Here is a 15,259-nt window from a genome sequence, read left to right on the forward strand (position 1 = left end):
ACATTCTTCAAAGAAAACAACTGATCCACACTTCCTCTACCACTTCTGAATCCAGAATGCTCTTACCCAATCTGATGCTGTGTACATGTCTTCACCCTCTCAATCAATACCCTCCCATATGATTTCCCAGGAATACTCAAAAACTTATGCCTCTGTAGTTTGAACACACCTTTATCCCCTCTGCCTTTGTAAAATGGCACTATGCAAGCATTCTACCAATCCTCAGGCACTTCACTGTGATCCATACATAATGCAGTGAATATCCTTACCAACCAGTCAACAACAGAGTCCTCCCTTTTTAATAAACTCGACTGCAATACCATCCAAACCTGCCGCCTTGCCGGATTTCATCTTCCGCAAAGCATTCACTATCTCCTCTGTTAACTAAAGCATTCTCCCTGACCCTCTCACTTCGCACACCACCCCAACCAAATCACCCTACATCTGCCACTCTGTCATCAAGCACACCCAAGAAACTTTCAAAATACTCACTCCATCTCCTCAGTTCATCACTACCTGTTGTTACTTCCCCACTTGCCTCCTTCACCAATGTTTCCATTTGTTCTCTTGCCTTACACACGTTATTTACCTCATTCCAAAACATCTTTTTATTCTCCCTAAAGTTCAATGATACTATCTCACCCCCAACTTTCATTTGCCCACTTTTTCAACCCTTGCACCTTTCTCTTGACCTCCTGCTGCTTTCTTTTATACATCTGCCAGTCATCTGCTCTCCTTCCTTGCAAGTATCATCCAAATGCCTCTCTTTTCTCTTTCACTAACAACTTTACTTCCTCATCCCACCACTCACTACCCTTTCTAATCTGCCCACCTCCCACCTTTCTCATGCCACATGCATCTTTTGCACAAGCCAACACTGCTTCCCTAAATACATCCCATTCCTCACCCATTCCCCTCATGTCATTTGCTTTCACCTTTTGCCGTTCTACACTCAATCTCTCCAGGTAATTCGTCACACAAGTCTCCTTTCCAAACTCACTCACCCTCTCCATTCTCTTCTCCCCAACATTCACTCTTCTTTTTTGAAAACATTTACAAATCTTCACTTTTGCCTCCACAAGATAGTGATCAGACATCCCTCCAGCTGCCCCTCAGCACATTAACATCCAAAAGTCTCTCTTTTACATGCCTATCAATCAATATGTAATCCAATAACGCCCTTTGATCATCTCGCCTACTCACATAAATATACTTACGTATATCTCTCGTTTTGAACCAGGTATTCCCAATTACCAGTCGTTTTTCAGCACAAATCCACAAGCTCTACACCATTTCCAGTCACAACACTGAATACCCTTTTTACACCAATCATACCCTCAGAAGCCACAGTACTCAACTTCGCATTTAAATCACCTATCTCTATAATCTGGTCTTATGCATCAAAGCTGCTGACACACTCACTGAGCTGCTCCCAAAACACTTGCCTCTCATGATCTTTCTTCTCATGACCAGGTGCATAAGCACCAATAATCACCCATCTCTCTCCATCCACTTTCAGTTTTACTCACAACAAACTAGAATTTCCTTTCTCATCTTCTATCACATATTCCCACTACTCCTGCTTCATGAGTAGTGCTACTCCTTCTGTAGCTCTTGTCCTCTCACCAACCCCTGACTTTACTCCCAAGTATTTCCCAAACCACTCTTCCCCTTCACCCTTGAGCTTCGTTTCACTCAAGAGCCAGAACATCCAGGTTTCTTTCCTCAAACATACTACCTGTCTCTCCTTTCTTATCTTGGTTATGTCCACTCACATTCAGACACCCAATCTGAGCCTTCGAGGAGGATGAGCACTCCCTGCTTGACTCCTCCTGTTTCCCTTTCTAGAAATTGAAATACAAGGAGGGGAGGGTTTCCAGTCCCCCCCCCCAGTTGCCTTCTATGACACATGGGGAATACTTGGGAAGTATTTTTTTCTCCCCTGTCCCTGTACATATATATATATATATATATATATATATATATATATATCTTAGGGGTGGGTCATGTATAAAAGTAAATGCATTATGGAAAGTAGTTTTGACAAAAACAAGTGATCTTTGAAGACATTTTATTTTGAAAAGAGCAGAGTATGGACAAAGATTTTCATAATTTCATTTTATAACCCTTGAACTCAAAGTTACTCCTTTCAATAACAAGCTATACAGTTCGTGTTGGAGGCTGTAAGTGTTGTAAGTATATGAAGACTGCCATCAGTTAGAAAAGGTTAATCTGAAGTGGAAATTGTAAATAATGGCAATTAGATGCTGATCCTATATCAAAGTAATACCTTGATGCTATTTTTTGAGCTCCTTGATGAACTTATTTGGAAAAGTACAACTAAATTTACTGCAAATAAATAAAATGCTATCACATATTGTAATCATAACATTTTCAGATATACTTAAAAGTCAGTCATAATGTTTCATCATAAAATTGACATGAATCTAAGTATTTGTCCTTGAAAAATAACCATAATTATTACAGATAAAGATTCCTATGCAGCCAATGCATGTGTGTGTATTAATTATATGATGTAAAACCTTTCACCCACAGCATGAAAGCATAATTAAACTTTTTTTTATAATTTACATATTTTCTAAAAACGTTTATATTTACCATTTTTGTAGTACAGATTCTTTGGAAATTATACACAAGTCCTGTTCTAAGTCCTGTTCTGTTTCTTGGAGGCAGTCTTAGCTATTCCTGTAATGTGAGATGTCCAAGAAAGCGTGGATGTTACAGTAATACCAAGTATGTTCATTGAGTGAAGAGGTGAAATTACAGAACTGGCACAGGAAAGAGGAGAGTTGTGAGGAGTTTTTGATAGACAGATGAGAAGAAATTGGATTTTGGAGGCATTAATCTTCACAAGATTTAGTTTACCCCACTGAGATATCCTGTCCAAGTCTAAGTTTACTGAGGAAGTTGTGTCAAGACAAGACGCAGATCAATCGAGTGAGAGCAGAATTGAAGGATGTGGATGAATGAAGTGCTGGGTCGTCAGTGTATGAGTGCACTGGATTATTTGTGGAGGAGAGAAAATCGTTGAAAAAAGGAGAAAAAGTGTAGGGGACAGGACAGAACCCTGAGGGAACCGCTGTTGATATAGAAAAGAAGGTTGGCTGATCCATCAACAACCACAGAGATAGATTGACTGGAAAGGAAGCTAGACATGAAGGATCAAAGTGAAGGAGTTTAGATATGAGACCGTTAATGCCACATCCTGTCAAAAGCCTTAGCTATGTCAAGGGCAACCACACATGACTCCCAAAATCTTTCAGGGATAATGACCAGACATTATTAAGATAGGAAACAATATCACCTGTGGATCTCGAGTTAAAGAAGCCATGCTGGTGATCAGAGAGAAGACTGTGATTTTCAAGGTGCTTAAGGGTGTGGATGGAAGTTCAGGAGGGATTCAAAGACTTTGGAAATGTTAGATGTCAAAGTAATAGGATGATAGTTAGAGGGGTCAAAACGGTCATCCTTCATAGGGATGGGGTGTATCAATGCATGTTTCCAAGGAGAAGGAAAAGTTTTAGTTTTTAAACAGAAACAAACAGACAAGAAAGCACAGGTGCAAGTTGAGAGGCACATTCTTTCAATACATGGGGGATGCCATCAGGACCATAAGTCTTGCTTGTGTCCAAAGAAAGAGTGCTTTTCTGATAGTCCGAAAAGAGATTATAGGAAGAGGCATAGGCACATTATGTTCCCTATTCATCTTTTTGTAGGATGTGCAGAAGCTTGCTTATGACATGGCTACACCATCTCATTTAGGCAATATTCTGTGTTATTTACCTGTTAAACTTAGGCTTCTGGAAAATCTGGATGTCACTATATGTGAAAAAAATTGATTAAAAGATCTGGATGGAGACAAATGAAATATGAGAAAAAAAGATCCATTACATGCCTTTATTTTGCTATGGTAGATTCTTGAAGAATTGAACACTGCACACAACTTACAAGAGATCAGAAACAAATTGTTTCCATAAAATTAAAGATATGCATATAGAAATATGAAAAATAATTAAAGAAAACACTTTATCCTCCTTTCTTATGCCTTGGTGGAGTGCTGAACTTTATGCATACATTTATAAATCCTATATTTAGTGGTCAGTTTAAAATAGAGATGCAGAAATCTCGAGTGATGTAGGCTGCAGTTGATTGTGTATAGACAAATAATGTATATTGCAATTTAAGGATTAAAGGGCACTTTGATTATCAAACAAAGTACCTTCATCATAGCTGCTTGTACTCTGCATTTCATATCCCCTTATTTTTTTTCATACTTAAATATTGTGTGAACAAGCACCTTACACAATAATGATGGCAAACCTTTTTAAAAAAGTCAGTACACATAATCAGCAGTCATTCCCTAAGTAAGCTCAGGTGGAACACCTTAAGTATTCACTTGCTCAGTCAATGTACCTGATTCTCTCTTCTGCATTTTTTGTTTTCCGCATAAATAAGGTAAATGAGACATGGGCAGCTAACAGACAACCTTGTGTAGATTCTCATTATAGGTTTGTAATGCTTGTCTTGGTCTTGCATTGTGTCTTTTTACAAGCATTTGTTTGTAAAAGATTGCCTTATGATACTGTGTACACCAAATAGGAAATCTTATACCAACATTACATCATTTGTTGAGACACATACTTCCACTTGTGTGTAAATGTTTTATAATTTTCAATTTATGTTGCTTTTGGTTGTACATTGATTTTCTGTGCGTTTGCTCATAACTGATTGCTCTACAACATTACACACAACAATTAAAAAATCTTATGTCTTATACCAACATTACATCATTTGTTGAGATACATACTTCCACTCGAGTGTAAATGTTTTATAATTTTTGATTTATGTTGCTTTTGGTTGTACATTGTTTTTCTGTGTGTTTGCTCATAACTGATTGCTCTATAACATTACACACAGCAATTAGTAAATCTTATATCAACCTCACCAGCATGAAATGAGTTAGTAGATTGCTGGTATATACATTTTATAGTGGCAAGCAACAAACTTACTTTGTAAAAGTGATGTTAGTATGGTATTTACTGTTTGGTGAGCGTATTAAAAGCAGAAAAACAATTATTCACACTCAAATGTGTGTTAAAATAATTTAAGAATAAAAACAGCATCACAATTTTTCATTGTTGTAAACATTTACAAATGCTTGACTGCTATTTTAGCACATTTTGGCAATGTAGAAAATTTATCTTTACATCCTCTCCTCCATGCTCAATCTATAATATTCAAATTACATATGCACCGTCAAATACACATTCATTGCATAACATCACATGATGTGTACTTCTGCATGCGGGATCACGTTACTTGTACTGGTGCAAGGGAAGGAACTCCACTGAACTCAAGACTCAAGACATGATTTGGCCAGATAATGCATATTTGAGGTTGATACACTCATCAAACCATAACATGTGCTTACAAACCCAGGATAAACACCTCCAGATCCAAAATGGGGTCTACTGAATATATAAAAGTTTTTGACACATATTGCATCCAATGATTACCAGCATAAATATTCTAGACAACACATATCGAGTCGTGCTGAAGACCATTCAGTACCTGTCGTGTTATAATTTCAGTATGGTGATGGCACTTGATCTGGCTTTCTCTATAGCACTCATGTAGAAAGTACCAAAAAGTGTATTTCACCTTTGCCAACATTTACAATGTATAAATTTACATTCAATAACTTTATATAAGACATCAGAAATACACATTGAGACTACATTCCAAAGATCATTTCCCCCCCTCTAATGGTAAGCTCATGCACATGGTACTTGTATTTCATTGGTAACTCTTCACACTGTTGAAACATATATGTATATATTATGTTGTACAGCTCCCTTGTGTGAAAGTTGATTATGTGTATCGTACTCTACTACCATTTTCTGCAACAGCTTTTATATATTTACCAAGAAGTATTTTTGACACTTTAAATAAATCTTAAGTATGATTTACTAAGTTCCTAACTGTTCATTCCTTTTGCCATCAGGCTGTTGACCTCTCTCTTTATGCTTCAGTAAAACTTGTTTGTGCCCAAAAACCACTTTATTATCCAATATTTCCTGCTCCCTTGATACTTCCAAAAGTCAATTTGGCTACTTTGCTCCTTAATGGTGTAACAGACAGAGTAAGCAAAGGACATTAACTGATAACCTTATGAACTGTAGTTATTTCCAAATTCAACTTTTGCAGGTTTAGTGCAATTTTAAAAAAACTGTCTATCTATCCACCTGCATCTCTGATGTCTGTCCCCAACGGGAACTTCCTCAAGAGGGTGGCCAAAGTGTGGGCCACAAATTCTTCAGACAAGCTACACTCAGGAAGGTTGGGAATGAGATATTTAAGAAAACAAGTAAAACAAAATTGTTGAAAGTAAATGCAGGCAAAGTTAAGGAAATGGGATGTAGCAGAGAGATGATCTGAGTATGAATATTAATGGGAAGGACCTTGAGGAAGTGGATAGCTTTAGGTACTGAGGAATGGTTCTCGCAATGGATGAAACAGTGGTAACCAAAGTGTCATAGAGCAAGAAAGAGAGAGAGAGAGAAAGGCTAAGAATCTGGATGTTTTATGGAGCATATGGAAGAGAGGTAAGTTTCTAAAAGAACATGGATGAGTATGTGTAAAAGGTATTACAATTGCAGCAGTGTTTATGGGCCTTGAATGCAAAGGAAATGAAAGCAAGTGGATGTGGTGGAAATGAAATGCCTAAAAAAGGCAAGGGTGAAGTTGTAGCATCTTGGTCCCATGGGCCAGGTGCTTATCCAAGATTTGGCTATGGTCAAGGGAGAAAAAATTTTTACAAAATCATTAAGACAATGATGAAAAGCTCAAAAAAGTGTGGTATACATGAACACAACGTATCCCTGGAACTTGGTGCTCTTGAGTTATTTTGATGTTACATCCAACCACTAGTATTTGTCAAATTCTCAAGAATATGGCTATTGTATAGAAGCAAGTTTACTATGAGTAAAAGAAGCATTTTATGAAAGTTCATTTCATGATATTTGATGTAAAACTATTGACAGCAATAATAAAGTTAGTTTTGTTTGATGAAACCAATTAGTATGATTATTAAAGGTAGAGCAAGTTTTATTATAAATTTGTATCAGTTTTTTGGAGGTACTGAACCTGACAAGATTATTTCATTAGTGACTAGTCTAAATTACTGATAGTTACATAATTACTTCCCATCCCAGGAGTCGCTTCTATATTTATGAGGCTCCTGCTGTGATCAGGACGTCCGATCATTACCTTGTAGAGGCAAGGGTAAAGAATTTGGAAATGATAATGGTATGGGTGAGAAGAGAATAGTGAAATTATGTAAGAGTGAAAAAACACCAGGAAAGAATAAGGCAAGAATGACAAAAAATGAGAGTAAACAAAGCCAATGCAGTAGGTGAGGATGAGTCGTACTTAGGGAAGCAGTGCTGGCAAGTGCAAGTGAGGCTGAGAGAGTGCCTCCTCTAGCCAACTGCTTTATTCGACCAGTGCTTGCTCAGTTACAACTGGTGCAATTTCTACTCTTCTGCTCTGATCATTCCATGAAACTAACTGCCCATCAAGTGCTGTCTGAGGAAACCATTTTGGAGAGTTGGGTAGGTTAGAAAGGGTAGTGAATGGTAAGATGATGAAGTGAAGAAGCTAGCGAAAGTGAAAAGAGAGGTATTTGTGTCATATTTATAGGAAGGTGTGCAAATGAATGGGATATGTATAAAAGAAAATGATAGGTCAAGTGGAAGATGCAGAGGTTGAAAAAGGGCAAATAAGAGGAGTGAGTATTAGTAAACTTCAGGGAGAATATAATATTCTGGAAGGAGGTTAACTGTGTGCAAAAAAAAAAATAAGAAAACATATGGAAACATTGGTGAAGGGAACAAATGGGGAAGTGGTAAAAGGTAGTGATGAAGTGAGGAGAATGAGTGACTAAAAAATGTAACTGATAGGGTGGCAGATGTAGGATGTTTGATCTGGGGTGATATGCAAAGTGAGAGGCATGGCAAGTGGTTTGGTAAAGAGAGAAGTAGTTAAAGCCTTGTGTAAGATGAAATATGGAAAGGGCGCTGGAGTTGATGGTACTGCTATGGAATTTATGAAAGAGGGTGACTGTGTTGTTGATTCATTAGTCAGAATCTTCTGTTTATGCTTGGATCATGGTAAGGTGTCTGAGGATTGGTATAATGCATGTATAGTGCCCTTGTTTAAGGGCTGATGTGTTCAATCTAGAAGTATGTTTGTTGAGTGTACCAGGTAAGTTGCTTGGGAGAGGAATAACTGAGAGGTGAAGGCATGTACAGATCATCAAAGTGGGGTGGAACAATATGATTTCAGAAGTAGTAAAGGATTTGTGGAACAGTTGTTTGCTTGGAAGAATGTGTATGAAAAATACTTAAAGAAGAGGATTTGTATATAGCATTTATGGATATGGAGAAAGCATGTGATGGTGGCTGAGGTTGGAAGGGTGGGTGGGTGAACGGGTGAAGGTTCTGGGAGCATCAAGGTTGTTATTTGGAAGGTTAAACTTGAATATGTTTGAAGTATAGTAGAAGGTTATGAAAGTGTGTGAGCTTGGAAAAGAGCCTTATGAAAAGAGATACCAGGAGAGAGTGAGTGTTGAATGGCAAAAGGAGAGAGTAAATGAAACTAGGAGAGTGGATGAGGCATGGGAGGTGTTTAGGGAAAACACCGAAACAGTGCTTTCATAAGTAAGAGAAGGATGTGGCATGCAGAAGTTGGGAGGTGGGAAGTAAGTTAATAGAAAAACAAAATAATGATAGGATACATCGTTGAAAGGAGCAAATGGAAAAGTGGTAAAGGACAGATGGAGTGAGTATTTTGAAGACTTAAATGTGTTCAATGATAGGGATGCAGATGAAGGATGTTTCAGATGTGGAGTTATGCAAAGTGACAATGTCATGGAAGGTGGTTTGGTGAAAAGGAAAGAGGTAGTGAAAGCCATACGTACGGTGACATGTTGCAAAGCAGATAGAGTGGATTGTATTGCAGCTGAATTTCATGAGAATACATAAAAGGGGCAAGTTGAGAATAAATGCAAGTAAAAGCAAGGCTATTAAGTTTAGAAAAAAGAGACACGTCATTTGGAATGAAAGTTAGAAATGAGAGAACTTGGGAGAAATGGTATCCAAAACAGTGTACAGATACATTAGATACCCGGGAGTGGATATGGTAATGAATGCAACCATGGATACCTGGGAGTGGATATGGTAATGAATGGAACCATGGGAGCAGAGGTTAATTCATAGGGCTGATGAGTGAGCAAAGGTTGTGGGTGCACCTTACCTCCCTGCCCCAGGAGTCCCTTCTATCCCTATGATGCTTCCTCAGCACCCAGGAAGGTAGCCATGTCTGTGAATCAGGACCGTATGTCATAAAGGTTGTAATATTATGTGTGTCTTTGAGCAATAAGTGCAGGGTAATTAAGTAATAAGTACCCAGTTTCTTCTTTATGGTAATTGCATCATGAGCATAAAGGTCTTTGGAATGCATTGAAACAGTGTTTCTAATGAAGACAGTGGTGCACTGGAGAAGATGTAGAAAAAGAGTTCACTGTCTTTAAGGATAAAGATAGGTGTATTTGACAGTATAGTTGGGTCTGTATGGATGTGAGGTGTGGTCCTTAGGCAAAAATGTTTACCAGAAGTTGGATGTGTTGGAAATTAAGTGTTTGAGGACAATATGTTGTGTTAGGAGGAGTGATTGAATAAGAAATGATAGGGCAAGAGAGTAGTGTGCAAATATGAGAGTATATGCATGAAAAACCTGAAGAGGTGTGCTGAAATGGTTTGGACATATGGGGTGGATGAGTAAGAGGGTCTTCATATCAGAAGTGGAAGGAAAAAGGAAATGGGGGGAAACCAAAGAAGGAGCTGGAAGGGTGGAGTGAAAGATGCCTTGAAGGTTCGAGGCATGCAAGGGACAGAGGGAATTGGACTGATGTAGTTTAAATTGGAGCTTTAGCTGAATGAGGACATAGGAAGCAATCAGAAAAGCAAAGAAAGGTCTATGGGGCCTGGTTATGGGTTGTAGGCTCTGATTTTGATGCGTGGTGCTTGACAGCCAGAGAGTGGATATGAGTGGATGAGGCCATGTCTTTGTCTTTTCCTGGTGCAACCTTGCTAATGCAAGAAATAATGAACCAGCTGGGAAGTAAATACAGGCGGTGATGAAGTGAGGAGATGTGAGTATTATGAAGGTGTCTGCAATGTGTTTGATGTTAGAGTGGCAGATGTAGGGTGTTCTGATTGGGGTGGTGTGCAAAGAAAGGGTCAGGGAGAATCATTTACTTAAGAGAGAAGAGGTAGTGAAAGCTTTGTGGAAGATGAATTCCAACAGAGTGGCAGGTTTGGATGGTACTGTAGCAGAATTTATTAAGAAAGGGGGTTACTTTGTTGTTGATTGATTGGTAAGATATTCATTTTATTATGTATGGATCATGGTGAAGTGCCAGAGGATTGGTGGAATGTATGCATAGTGCCATTGTACAAAGGCAAAGGGGATAAAGGTGAGTGTTCAAACTACAGAGGCGTAAATTTTTTTTTAGTATTCCTGGGAAATTATATGGGAGGGTATTGATTGATAGGGTGAAGGCATGTACATAGCATCAGACTGGGGAAGACCAGTGTGGTTTCATAAGTGGTAGAGGTTGTGTGGATCAGGTGTTTACTTTGAAGAATGTGTGTTAGAAATACTTAGAAAAACAGATGGATTTGTATGTAGCATTTATGGATCTGGAGAAGGCATATGATGGGTTAATAGAGATGCTTTGTAGAAAATCTTCAGAGTATGTGGTGTGGGAGGTAAGCTGCTAGAGGCAGTGAAAACTTTTTACCAAGGATGTAAGGCGTGTGTACGAGGAGGAAGAGAGGAGAGTGATTGGTTCTCAGTGAATGTCAGTTTATGGCAGTGGTGTGTGATGTCCCCAAGGTAATTTGTTTATGGATGGGGTGGTTAGTGAGGTTAATGCAAGAGTTTTGAAGAGAGGGGTGAGTATGCAGTTTGTTGGGGATGAGAAGGCCTTGGAAGTGAGTCAGTTGTTTGCAGAAGATACAGTTCTAGCAGCTGATTCGAATGAAAACTGCAGAAGTTGGTGACTGTGTTTGGAAAAGTGTGTGAAAAGAGAAAGTTGAGAGTAAATGTGAATAAGAGCAAGGCTATTAGGTTCATTAGGGTTGAGGGACAAGTTAATTGGGATATAAGATTGACTAGAGAAAAATTGGAGGAAGTAAAGTGTTTTAGATATCTGGGAGTGGACTTAGCAGTGAATGGAACCATGGAAACAAAAGTGAGTCACAGGGTGAGGGAAGGGGCGAAGGTTCTGGGAGCAATGAAGACTGTGTTGAAGGAGAGAACATTATCTCAGAGCAAAAATGGGTATGTTTGATGGAATAGTAGTTCCAACAATGATATATGGTTGTGAGATATGGGCTATAGATAGGGTTGTACAGAGGAGGGTGGATGTGTTAGAAATCAAATGTTTGAGGACAGTATGTGGTGTGAGATGATTTGATAGAGTAAGTAATGAAAGGGTAAGAGAGATGTGTGGTAACAAAAAGAGTGTAGTTGAGAGAGCAGAAGAGGGTATGTTGAAAATGCTTGACATCTGGAGAGAATGAGTAAGGAGAAATTAACAAAGAGGATACAAGTGTCAGAGGTGGAGGAACATGGAGAAGCAGGAGACCAAATTGGAAGTGGAAAGATGGAGTGAAAAAGATTTTGAGCAATCATGGCCTGAACATACAAGAGGGTGAGAGGCGTGCAAGGAATAGAGTGAATTGGAACGATGTGGTATACCAGGGTTGACGTGCAATCAATGGATTGAACAAGAGCATGTGAAATGTCTGGGGCACAACCATATCTATAGCCCATGCCTTGCAACCATATAATATAGTTGGACCCACTATTCCTTCAAACATATCCATTTTTGCTCTCTGAGATAATGGTCTCGCCTTCCACACATTCTTCAACACTCCCAGTTTTTCTCCATTCAAATTTACCTCCCATTTAACTTGTCCCTCAACCCTACTGAACCTAATAACCTTGCTTTTATTCATGTGAATAAGAGCAAGGTTATTAGGTACAGTAGGGTTGAGAGACAAGTCATTTGGGAGGTAAGTTTGAATGGAGAAAAACAGGAGGAAGTGAGGTGTTTTAGATATCTGGCAGTGGATTTGGCAGCGGATGGAACCATGGAAGCGGAAGTGAATCATAGGGTGGAGGAGGGGGTAAAAGTTCTGGGAGCGTTGAAAAATGTGTGGAAGTCAAGAATGTTATCTTGGAAAGCAAAAATGGGTATGTTTGAAGGAATAGTGGTTCCAACAATGTTATATGGTTGCGAGGTGTGGGCTATAGATAGAGTTGTGCGGAGGAGGGTGAATGCGCTGGAAATGAAATGTTTGAGGAAAATGTGTGGTGTGAGGTAGTTCGATCGAGTAAGTAATGAAAGGGTAAGAGAGATGTGTGGTAATAAAAAGAGTGTGGTTGAGAAAGCAGAAGAGGGTTTTGAAATGGTTTGGTCACATGGAGAGAATGAGTGAGGAAAGATTGACAAAGGGGATATATGTGTCAGAGGTGGAGGGAACGAGAAGAAGTGGGAGACCAAATTGGAGGTGGAAAGATGGGGTGAAAAAGATTTTGAGTGATCGAGGCCTGAACATGCAGGAGGGTGAAAGGCGTACAAGGAATAAAGTGAATGGGAACGATGTGGTATACCAGGGTTGACATGCTTTCAATGGATTGAACCAGGGCATGTGAAGCATCTGGGGTAAACCATGGAAAGTTTTGTGGGGCCTGGATGTGGAAAGGGAGCTGTGGTTTCGGTGCATTATACATAACAGCTAGAGACTGAGTGTGCACGAATGTGGCCTTTGTTGTCTTTTCCTAGCGCTACCTCGTGCACATTTGGGGGGATGGGGTTGTCATTTCAAGTGTGGTAGGGTGGCGACGGGAATGAATAAGGGCAGACAGTATGAATTATGTACATGTGTATATATGTATATGTCTGTGTGTGTATATATATATGTATACGTTGAGATGTATAGGTATGTATAGGTACGTGTGTGGACGTGGATGTATATACATGTGTATGTCGGCGAGTTGGGCCATTGTTTCTTTGATTTCATTGCGCTACCTCACTAACGCGAGAGACAGCAACAGAGTATAATAAAAAAAATAAATATATGGGGAGGTAATAACAAGTAGTGATGAAGTGAGGAGTGAATATTTTGAAGGTTTGTTGATTGGGTTTGATGATAGTGGCAGATATAGGGTGTTTTGGTCGGGGTGGTGTGCGAAGTGAGAGGGTCAGGGAGATTGGTTTGGTAAACAGAGAACAGGTAGTGAAAGCTTTGCGGAAGATGAAAGCCAGCAAGGCGGCGGGTTTGGATGGTATTGCAGTGGAATTTATAAAAAAAAAAGGGGGTGACTCTGGTGTTGATTGGTTGGTAAGGATATTCAGTGTATGTATGGATCATGGTGAAGTGTCTGAAGATTGGCAGAATGCATGCATAGTGCCACTGTGGAAAGGCAAAGTGGACAAAGGTGAGTGTTTAGATTACAGAGACATATGTTTGTTTAGTATCCCTAGGAAATCATATGGGAGGGTATTAATTGAGAGGGTAAAGGCATGTACAGAGCATTAGATTGGGGAAAAGCAGTGTGGTTTCAGAAGTGGTAGATGATGTGTGGATCAGGTGTTTGCTTTGAAGAATGTATGTGAGAAATACCTCGAAAAACAGATGGATTTGTATGTAGCATTTATGGGTCTGGAGAAGGTATATGATAGGGTGGATAGAGATGCTTTGTGGAAGGTTTTAAGTATATGGTGTGGAAGGTAAGTTGTTATAAGCAGTGAAAAGTTTTTACCAAGGATGTAAGGCATGTGTACGTGTAGGAAGAGAGGAAAGTGATTGGTTCCCAGTGAATTGCGATTTGCAGCAGGGATTCGTGATGTCTCCATGGTTGTTTAATTAATTTATGGATGGGGTGGTTAGGGAGGTGAATGCAAGAGTTTTGGAGAGAGGGGCAAGTATGCACTCTGTTGTGGATGAGAGGGCTTGGGAAGTGAGTCAGTTGTAGTTTGCTGATGACACAGCGTTGGTGGCTGATTCGGGTGAGAAACTGCAAAAGTTGGTGACTGAGTTTGGTAAAGTGTGTGAAAGAAGAAAGTTGAGAGTACATGTGAATAAGAGCAAGGTTATTAGGTTCAGGAGGGTTGAGGGATAAGTTAAGTGGGAGGTAAGTTTGAATAGAGAAAAACTGGAGGAAGTGAAGTGTTTTAGATATTTGGGAGTGGATTTAGCAGCAGATGGAACCATGGAAGCAGAAGTGAGTCACAGGGTGGGGGAGGGGGCAAAGGTTCTGGGAGCATTGAAGAATATGTGGAAGGTGAGAACGTTATCTCGAAGAGCAAAACTGGGTATGTTTGAAGGAATAGTGGTTCCAACAATGTTATATGCTTCAAAGGCATGGGCTATAGACAAGGTTGTGGGGAGGAGGGTAGATGTGTTGGAAATGAATTGTTTGAGGACAATATGTCGTTTCATCAAGTAAGTAATGAAAGGGCAAGAGAGATATGTGGTAATAAAAGGAGTGTGGTGGTGAGAGCAGAACAGGGCGTATTGAAATGTTTTGGTCGCATGGAGAGAATGAGTGAGGAAAGATTGACAAAGAGGGTATATGTGTTAGAGGTGGAGAGAATGAGGAGAAGTGGGAGACCAAATTGGAGGTGGAAGGATGGAGTGAAAAAGATTTTGAGTGATCGTGGCCTGAACATACAGAGGGTAAAAGGTATGCAAGGAACAGAGTGAATTGGAACGATGTGGTATACCAGGGTTGACATGCTTTCAATGGATTGAACCAGGGCATGTGAAGCATCTGGGTAAACCATGGAAAGTTTTGTGGGGCCTGGATGTGGAAAGGGAGCTGTGGTTTCGGTGCATTATACATAACAGCTAGAGACTGAGTGTGCATGAATGTGGCCTTTGTTGTCTTTTCCTAGCGCTACCTCGTGCACATTTGGGGGGATGGGGTTGTCATTTCAAGTGTGGTAGGGTGGCGACGGGAATGAATAAGGGCAGACAGTATGATTATGTACATGTGTATATATGTATATGTCTGTGTGTGTATATATATATGTATACGTTGAGATGTATAGGTATGTATAGGTACGTGTGTGGACGTGGATGTATATACATGTGTATGTCGG

At 39.6% G+C, this 15,259-nt stretch overlaps 1 long non-coding RNA gene across 1 annotated transcript in view; it reads right to left on the reverse strand.

The window, feature by feature from the left end:
* Window positions 1–3,356: 3,356 nt before the first annotated feature.
* The window catches only part of LOC139746754 (uncharacterized), a 77,149-nt gene continuing 65,246 nt past the window's right edge, over window positions 3,357–15,259 (reverse strand). Inside the window, exon 4 of the long non-coding RNA XR_011712220.1 lies at window positions 3,357–9,402. This is a non-coding gene — a long non-coding RNA (uncharacterized lncRNA). The remainder of the gene's footprint in view (window positions 9,403–15,259) is intronic.

The sequence above is a fragment of the Panulirus ornatus genome, chromosome 66 (assembly GCF_036320965.1).
Source record: "Panulirus ornatus isolate Po-2019 chromosome 66, ASM3632096v1, whole genome shotgun sequence".
In the NCBI taxonomy this organism is placed as follows: domain Eukaryota; kingdom Metazoa; phylum Arthropoda; class Malacostraca; order Decapoda; family Palinuridae; genus Panulirus; species Panulirus ornatus.